The 8208-nt window shown below is 40.8% G+C and overlaps 1 non-coding gene across 1 annotated transcript; it reads left to right on the top strand.

Moving 5' to 3' along the window:
• The first annotated feature begins 7064 nt into the window (after nt 1–7064).
• Nucleotides 7065–7179, top strand: LOC136751990 (U5 spliceosomal RNA). Its single transcript, XR_010817172.1, has one exon. It is a non-coding gene; the product is annotated as a U5 spliceosomal RNA (small nuclear RNA).
• Nucleotides 7180–8208: the final 1029 nt, after the last annotated feature.

Raw genomic sequence — 8208 nt, 5'->3', positions numbered from 1 at the left:
ATTCAGAGAATGATTTTATAATATTTATGAATTTATTATAGAACGTGTCCCTTAATTTGGCATATTTATTGCATCGGAGGAGGAAGTGCATCTCTGTCTCGACCTCTCCTGTCTCGCAGTGACCACAGCGCCGCTCCTCTCTGGGCAGCCAGCTCTGCCTGTGTCGGCCCGTCTCTATGGCCAGGCTGTGGTCTTGGTCATTATCCATCTCTGCTTCATATCTCTGACAGTGAAGAGATATTCTTTCCAGGGTGTATTCTCTGTTTAGGGCCCGATAGCAATCCAGTTTACTTTGGGATTTGGTTTCATTGTTCCAATGTTCCAGATAGGAGGTTTTGGTTATCTTTATGATTTGGTTGACTCTGATTGGGGGCAGGTAAGCAGTGCTGACCTGAAGCTGGTCTCTGTTCGCAGTATTAGCGGGGGTCAGTGCCGTGAGCTTCAGGGCCAGCTGACTCAGGGGACTCTTTTCAAGGCTGAGCTCTTGGGTTTGGAGGGCCTTGTACTGGAGTGAGTCTGACTCACTTTTCTTCAGGTGCATCCAGAATTTCAGTGTTCTTTTCTTTATATTAATGAGGGTTGGGAAGCGGCCTAATTCTGCCCTGCATGCGTGGTTTGGTGTGCTCCTGTGCACCTGCAGTATGTTTTTATAGAGTTCAGCATGCAGGGTCTCTATTGGATGTTTGTCCCACCTAGTGTAGTCCTGTTGACTGAGTGGACCCTATACTTCATTACCGTACAGCACAATGGGCTGGATCACACTGTCAATTAGTTTGAGACAGAAGAAGATTCTATAACATTAATATCCCATTCACAATCTGATTGCGCAGAAAGCTCTTCTTGCTTTGTCTTTGAGTGCCTTCACTGCCAGGTTAAAGCCCCCTGACGCACTAATAGTCAGGCCCAGGTAAGTGTAGTGTGAGGTGTGTTCTAGGGTAGTGTTGCCTAGCGTGAAGTGGTATTTGTTTCCCTGAGGAATTTTTTTTTGGAAAATCATGATCTTTGTCTTCTTCATGTTTACTGCCAGGGCCCAGGACTAACAGTACTGCTCTAGCAGTGCCAGGTTTTGCTGAAGCCCCTGTTCTGTGGACGACAGCAAGACTAGGTCATCCGCATAGAGCAGGAATTTGACTTCTGTGTCATTTAGGGTGAGGCCAGGGGCATCAGACTGCTCCAACACCGTTGCCAACTCATTGATGTAGATGTTGAACAGTGTTGGGCTCAGACTGCAGCCCTGCCTCACTCCCCGCCCCTGAGTGAAGAATTCTGTTCTTTTGTTGCCAATTTTTACTGAACATTTGTTTTCGGTGTACATTGATTTTATAATATCATAGACTTCACCCCCTACACCGCTTTGAAGAATTCTGTAATAAAGTCCTTCGTGCCAAATGGAATCGAATGCCATTTTGAAATCAATGAAACAGGCAAAGATTTTGCCTTTACTTTTTTGGTGGACGTGTTTGTCTATGAGGGTGTGTAGGGTGTAAATATGATCTGTAGTGCGGTGATTTGGGAGGAAGCCAATCTGACTCTTACTCAGGACACTGTGCTCGGTAAGGAAGGCCAGTATCCGGGCGTTGATGATACTGCAGAACACCTTCCCCAGGTTACTGCTAACACAGATGCCCTGGTAGTTGTTAGGGTCGAATTTGTCTCCACTCTTATAGATTGGGGTGATCAGCCCCTGCTTCCAGATGTCAGGGAAGTAACCAGTTCTGAGGACCATGTTGAACAATTTAAGCACAGCCTCCTGCAGTTGTGCGCTGCTGTGTTTGAGCATTTCAGTGCTGATGCTGTCCGGGCTGCAGGCTTTTCTGGGTGGCAGTGCCTGGAGCTTTTTAGATAGTTCCTGTAGGGTGATTGGAGCGTCATTTTGGTTTTGATTATTTTTAATTGATTGTTCGAGTAATTTCAGTTTTTCCCTGGTTTCAATTTGTTTGTGTGTCAGATCATTTTGTTGGATATCTTTATAAAGGTTTTCAAAGTATTTTTTCCAAATGGTTCCGTTTCGTATTGCCAATTCTTGTTGTTTTGTTGAATTTAAATTGTTCCACATTTCCCAGATCTGGTTTTGGTCAACAGATTTCTCTATGTCTGTGAGTGTTTTGTTTGTGTGTTTCTGTTTTTTAATTTTAAGGGTGTGTTTGTAGTGTTTAAGGGTCTCACAGTACTGTTGGCATAGTTCTGTGTCTTGTGGTTGATGATGTTTTTGATTGGATAGGTGCCTTGAATTTGTTTCTTATTGATTTACACTCATCATCAAACCATGTCTGTGTGTGTGTATGATTCTGGTTGATCCTTTTCTTTGTCTTTTTAAGATTTGCCATTGTGGCTGCAATTTGAAATATTTGATTGATATCATTTATGGCCAGATTTAGTCCTGTCACGTCAGGCTGGTACTGTGAGCTGAGGAAAGTGTTGATGATGTCTGTTATTTCTGTAGAACTGATTGCTTGGTTAAATTCCTCTGTGCTGTTTGGAGCCCATCTGTATGTTTGATTAAGGTTGTACAGCTTACTGGGCTGTGTCTGTGTGTTGCTGGCCTGACTTCTTCTTTTCAGGAACACTGTGATTTGGTTGTGGTCTGACAGGGGGGTTTGCTGCCTGACAGTAAATGCACTGATGAAGGAGGCGTCCATGTCAGTGAGGGCGTAGTCGACTACATTAGTCCCAAGAGCTGAGCAATACGTGAACCTCCCTAAAGAGTCCCCTCTGATCCTGCCATTAAACCCCGTCGGGGATGTTCCTCTGGGTTGTGGTGGGGTGAGGTACAGAGGGGCCTGGCCGAACACATGGCTGTTTCCCTGTGTGCCGATGAAGTTGGGCTCGGTGCCTGTCCGGGCATTGAAGTCCCCACAGAGCAGCACATTCCCCTGGGCCTGGAAATGGCCGATCTCTGTGTGGAGGGTGTTAAAAAATTCCCCATTGTAATAGGGGGATTCAGAGGTGGGGGTATACGCTGTACAAAGGTATATATGGTTCTCACACTGGGCTATTCCCTTCTTAATTTGAAGCCATGTGTGCGTTGGGCCCTGTTTGACTGGGCTGATGTGGTTCGCCAGCTCCTCTTTGTACCACACTATGATCCCCCCAGAGTCCCTGCCACGCCGCACTGTGCTCAGTTTAATTGAGGGCACAATAACCTCCCTGTAGCCCAGGGGGCAGTGTGTGGGCACCTCTGCACGGAACCATGTCTCCAACAGAACTATGATATCTAATTCCTTAATGCTTTTAATGAATTCAGGGTCTGTGCTCTTTAGCCCGAAAGGCGAGGAGTTCAGGCCCTGAATGTTCCAACAGCTGACTGTAAATGAGCTCATTTCAGCTAACATTGTACTTGGTGGAATAAAATGCCTATCAACAATACAACTTTTTAATCGAAGGTTTTGTTTAAACTAGAATTTCAAATATAATAATTATTAGTTTAATGTAAAGTATGGTTACATTGTATGTACACAGGTATTTATTTTTAATTTACAACTGGGGTTGTCCGTCCCTACCCGAGTTCTCTGGCTCAGCTCAGCAGTCTGGAGCAGAGGAGGCTGAGCAGGTGCTTGATCTCCCCCAGCTCGGTGGGGGCCGGAGTGGCGGCCAGGGTCAGGGCTGCGGCATAGCTGAGCGGCTTCTGATGGGCGCTGTGCCTGGTGCTCGTGGGACGGGTGGGAGGCTGGGTGATGGGGGGCTGGCCGGTGCTGCGGCATCGTGGTACGTGTGCTCCAGTGCGGGGGTGTTGTATGTTTAGCTGGCCTCTGTTGGTATTGCTGTGTGGATAGGAGCTCATACATTCAGTGACTTCTCTCTCTCTCTCTCTCTCTCTCTCTCTCGTTCTGTAGATGCATCATAGGGAACATATGTAACAATATCTCTTTTTGTTTACCAAAAATGTGAATGAACGTATTTCAAGTTGGTTTTGCCTTGGTTGGAAACGTTTTAAGATTAATTAAGAAGTGTAAATTGGATTTGTCTCAATTCTCCGTAGTTTTCAATGTATGTGCCATTCAGTAGCGTTCATGTTACCGATGTGTCCTATGCAGTGGTAGGGTCAATAAAATGTCAGTAAAACTTTATTCTGATAGCTTTGATTTTTTTTTTTTCTCATGAACAACAAATGCTATTTGCTTGATTTTTACAGAGTATGTCATAAATTCCATTTTTATGAAGCCTGACAAATTGTATGCTGTAATATTGAATATTTTCAAAGTTACATCATTTGTTTGCTTTTCCTATCATGTTACAAATCTTCCCTATGTGAAAGATGCATTATATCTTAATCACGTCAAAACAATTAAAGACATACGGATTATAATTTTCCGTAAAGTTATAACACATTGCCATTAACTATGTGTGTCAGTAAAAGTTTAAAAAATCCTGAAAGTTTTTTATTGATCCTGCAAAATAAGTGTTTAGGGAACATTTGTAACTTAAAGTTAGGGTTAGGGTAATTAATATAATTGATATATAGAATTGTTAAAAAGTGTAAATGTTTACATTCCATTTTTCATGGTTTGTCTGAAAGTTTCAGATCTATATTCGGTTTGGAAACCGCTTATATATATATATATATATATATATATATATATATATATATATATACATTATTCTATACTTTATATACATTATATATCTTTACTATTAAAGATAAATGCATTATTATTTTCAGCATTGTTAAAGCACATTGGTATTACCTATGTGTATCTTAAAAATTTAAAATTCCTAAAGATTTTTTATTGATCTTGTAAAATAAGTGTTTAGGGAAAATTTGTAACATAGAGTTAGAGTTAGCCAGTGGGTAAGGGTTACATCTTCAACAGTAAGTTAATTCATGTTAATTATTCTCATCAATTTTAGTCAATACAGTAAAAGTGTCTGAAATAGAAAATCGGTGTAAATCCCTTAATGCATCAATAAAAATGAAAACAAATAAAAGGCTGATCTTAGCATATTCGTATACTTGAATGTTCGTTTCTGGTTATCTACATGTGATTTCGAGTTTTTTGTTTGGTTTTTACAATGTATCTGTGCTGTGTGTAGACGCGGAATGAGTTTGATTGTAATGTTAAATAGGGTATAGAAACGCAGTCGCTTCGGTGCTGATTATTATTGCTGTGTTTCTCCACTTCTACTCCACGCTTGGGAACGCCCACATCCAGTGACGTCAGCGTTCGATTCCAAGACCGGTGGAAATGCAAGCCGGTTCACAAAAAGATCAGCTGGATCCCAGGCCGAGCAGCGGCTCTGGCTCCAGCACCGGCACCATGTCGGTGGAAAAGTGATAAGTGAGCTCACACTGAACTCAGTGTAATGTCTGCTCTGGAGAGCTCACAGTGTGACCTAGTCGTGAGTTCACGTCTTTACTGGGTAGTCCTTGACAACTTAATTGACTCAATTCTTGGTCTTAATTGGTCAAAATGACCATTGGTTGAAGGTACTCAGGGACTGATGTGTAGAGAGACTTATTAAACCTGCAGGTTTATGGTTTTCCCAGAACAGAATTAACCAGCTCACCACAAAGGAACATGGTAGGTGATATTGCAACATGGATTACACAAAAACATTGAAATCCAAGTTTGCAGTGGTCCTTGGGCCATTGCGTGGTGATCCAGATCACTTCAGCACGAATTTTGCAGTGGTCTGGACTACAACTCCAGGGACTACTGTGCAGTGGTCCAGACCTCAGAAACTGTGTGCATATGAACAGTGAAGTAGGCACCATAACTGTAGTCAATACTTTGTGGTTAAAATACTTAATTTAATCCCTGTATTGTACGGATTAATAATAACAACTGTAAAACATAAGATAAGGGCCTGATAATAAATACAATACACAATAGACTAGAACCTTTAGAATATAATAATATGAACATTTTCATGATTAGTATGATTGTTGTTTGGATGATATATTAATGCAAGTTGATAACATATTTTACAGAAAATGGGTTTTAGGAATTGTGTCAACAAACTAAAAGAATTGTCTTAGGGACCACTGCTCCTTTTTTCCAAACCAATGTATAGCCCACTTTTCTTTTAAATTATGTTTAAAACAAAATTGAGGAAGCAGTGGTTAGTTCTGAATCAAACATATTGACCCCCTCACTCAATCTGTAAGTCCTGCAGCAAACATTGGAATATGCATAGATATTTGCACAGACTGGTGTAAATGTCCCTAATAAATAACCAAATGCCATTTCTATTGTTTCAAATGTGCCCAACATCTTACCAGTATGTCCTTTTAGTATGTCACAAAGGTTCCCTAAGCATGATACGAATGTTCCCTAGTTTATGTTACAGATTGTGCCACAAAAACCAACAAAACAGTCGCATCCATATTCAATAGGCTAGCCAATTGTTTTTTAAATAAGAATAAAAGTAAAGATACGCCACAAAATGAATGAAAATGTGAACTGTGTGCATGGTGACGAATGCATGTGAACTAATCCTGTATTTTAGTCAATACAGTGAAAGTGTCTGAAATAGCAAATCGGTGTAAATCCCTTAATGCATCAATACAAATAAATACAAATAAAAGGCTGATCTTAGCATATTCGTATACTTGTATGTTCGTTTCTGGTTTTCTACATGTGATTTTGTGTTTTTTGTTTGGTTTTTACAATGTATTTGTGCTGTGTGTAGATGCGGAATGAGTTTGATTGTGATGTTAAATAGGGTTTAGAAACGTAGTCGCCTCGGGGCTGATTATTATTGCTGTGTTTCTTCACTTCTACTCAAATACAAAATTGAGGAATCAGTGGTTAGTTCTGAATCAAACATATTGACCCCCTCACTTAATCTGTAAGTCCTGCAGCAAACATTGGAATATGCATAGATATTTGCACACATTTCTCTCTCTCTCTCATTCTCTCTCTCTCTCTCTCTCTCTCTCAATTCAGTGCATTTGTATTGTGAAAGCAATTGGACATGCAAACATACATACATACATACATATATATGGAAAATAAACAATACAATTATAAATCACAATAAGATGTAATAAAGTACAGAAAAACAAAATGTAATAAAATGTGATCTTTAATACACACATATGTATGGCTGGTCGGAAGCGTCTAGGACTCGGGTTCCTCTTCATTACTTTTAACGCTTTTGCCTTTTGTTAAAGCTTTCCATGGAGGGGAACGTGGATGAGTTTGTACCATTCTTGGGAGGCTCTGCCTTGTTGGGGCGGAGCTGTGATCCAGGTGAACAGCAGATCGGGCATAGGTGGGCATGTGGGTGGAGGAGGAGGAAGGCCGGTCTAGCAAATAAGCTTGCTAATGTACGCAGCAGCAGCAAACAGCCCCCCATCCAGCCAGCCAGGCAGTCTGGCTGGCAGTGACTGAGTGGTTGACAGACAGCAAGCAACGGAATGCACGTGCTCTGTGATGTCATAGCAGTCAGCTCAGAGAGAGGTTCGTGATGTCATCGATGAGCTGGCTGGCTCTGTGTGTCTTGCTGGCTGTGTGTGTGTGTGTGTGTGAGTGGGTGGGTGGGTGGCTGTGTTAGTGTCTGTCTGTCTGTCTGTCTCTCTCTGTCTCCCTCTCTCTCTGTCTCTCGCTCTGTAGATGCATCATAGGGAACATATGTAATAATCTCTCTTTTTGTTACCAAAAATGTGAATGAACGTATTTCAAGTGGGTTTTGCCTTGGTTGGAAACGTTATTATTAAGATTATTAGGATTAAGTGTAAAGTGGATTTGTCTCAATTCTCCGTAGTTTTCAATGTATGTGCCATTCAGTAGCATTCATGTTACAGATGTGTCCTATGCAGTGGTAGGGTCAATAAAATGTCAGTAAAACTTTATTTTAGCAATTATAGAGGGGAACAAATGCAAATAGAGGGTCCTCACTAATTATATAATTTACCAACAACATTTGAAATTAGGTCTTGCGAAGCTGCAAGAAATGCTGTATAATCGTATGTGTGTTTATACACCAGCTCATATTTTTTCTCTCATGAACAACAAATGCTGTTGGCTTGATTTTTACAGAGTATGTCATAAATTCAATTTTTATGAAGCCTGACAAATTGTATGCTGCGATTTTGAATATTTTCAAAGTTACATCATTTGTTTGCTTTTCCTATCATGTTACAAATGTTCCCTATGTGAAAGATGCATTATATCTTAATAATGTCAAAACAACTAAAGATATTCAGATTATTATTTACGGTAAAGTTATAACACATCGCTTTTCACTATGTGTGCCAGTAAAAGT

The sequence above is a fragment of the Amia ocellicauda genome, chromosome 6 (genome assembly GCF_036373705.1).
Source record: "Amia ocellicauda isolate fAmiCal2 chromosome 6, fAmiCal2.hap1, whole genome shotgun sequence".
NCBI classification, from domain to species: Eukaryota; Metazoa; Chordata; class Actinopteri; order Amiiformes; family Amiidae; genus Amia; species Amia ocellicauda.
The sequence above is the reverse complement of the archived record's forward strand: the minus strand, read 5'-3'. Positions and strand labels throughout refer to the sequence as shown.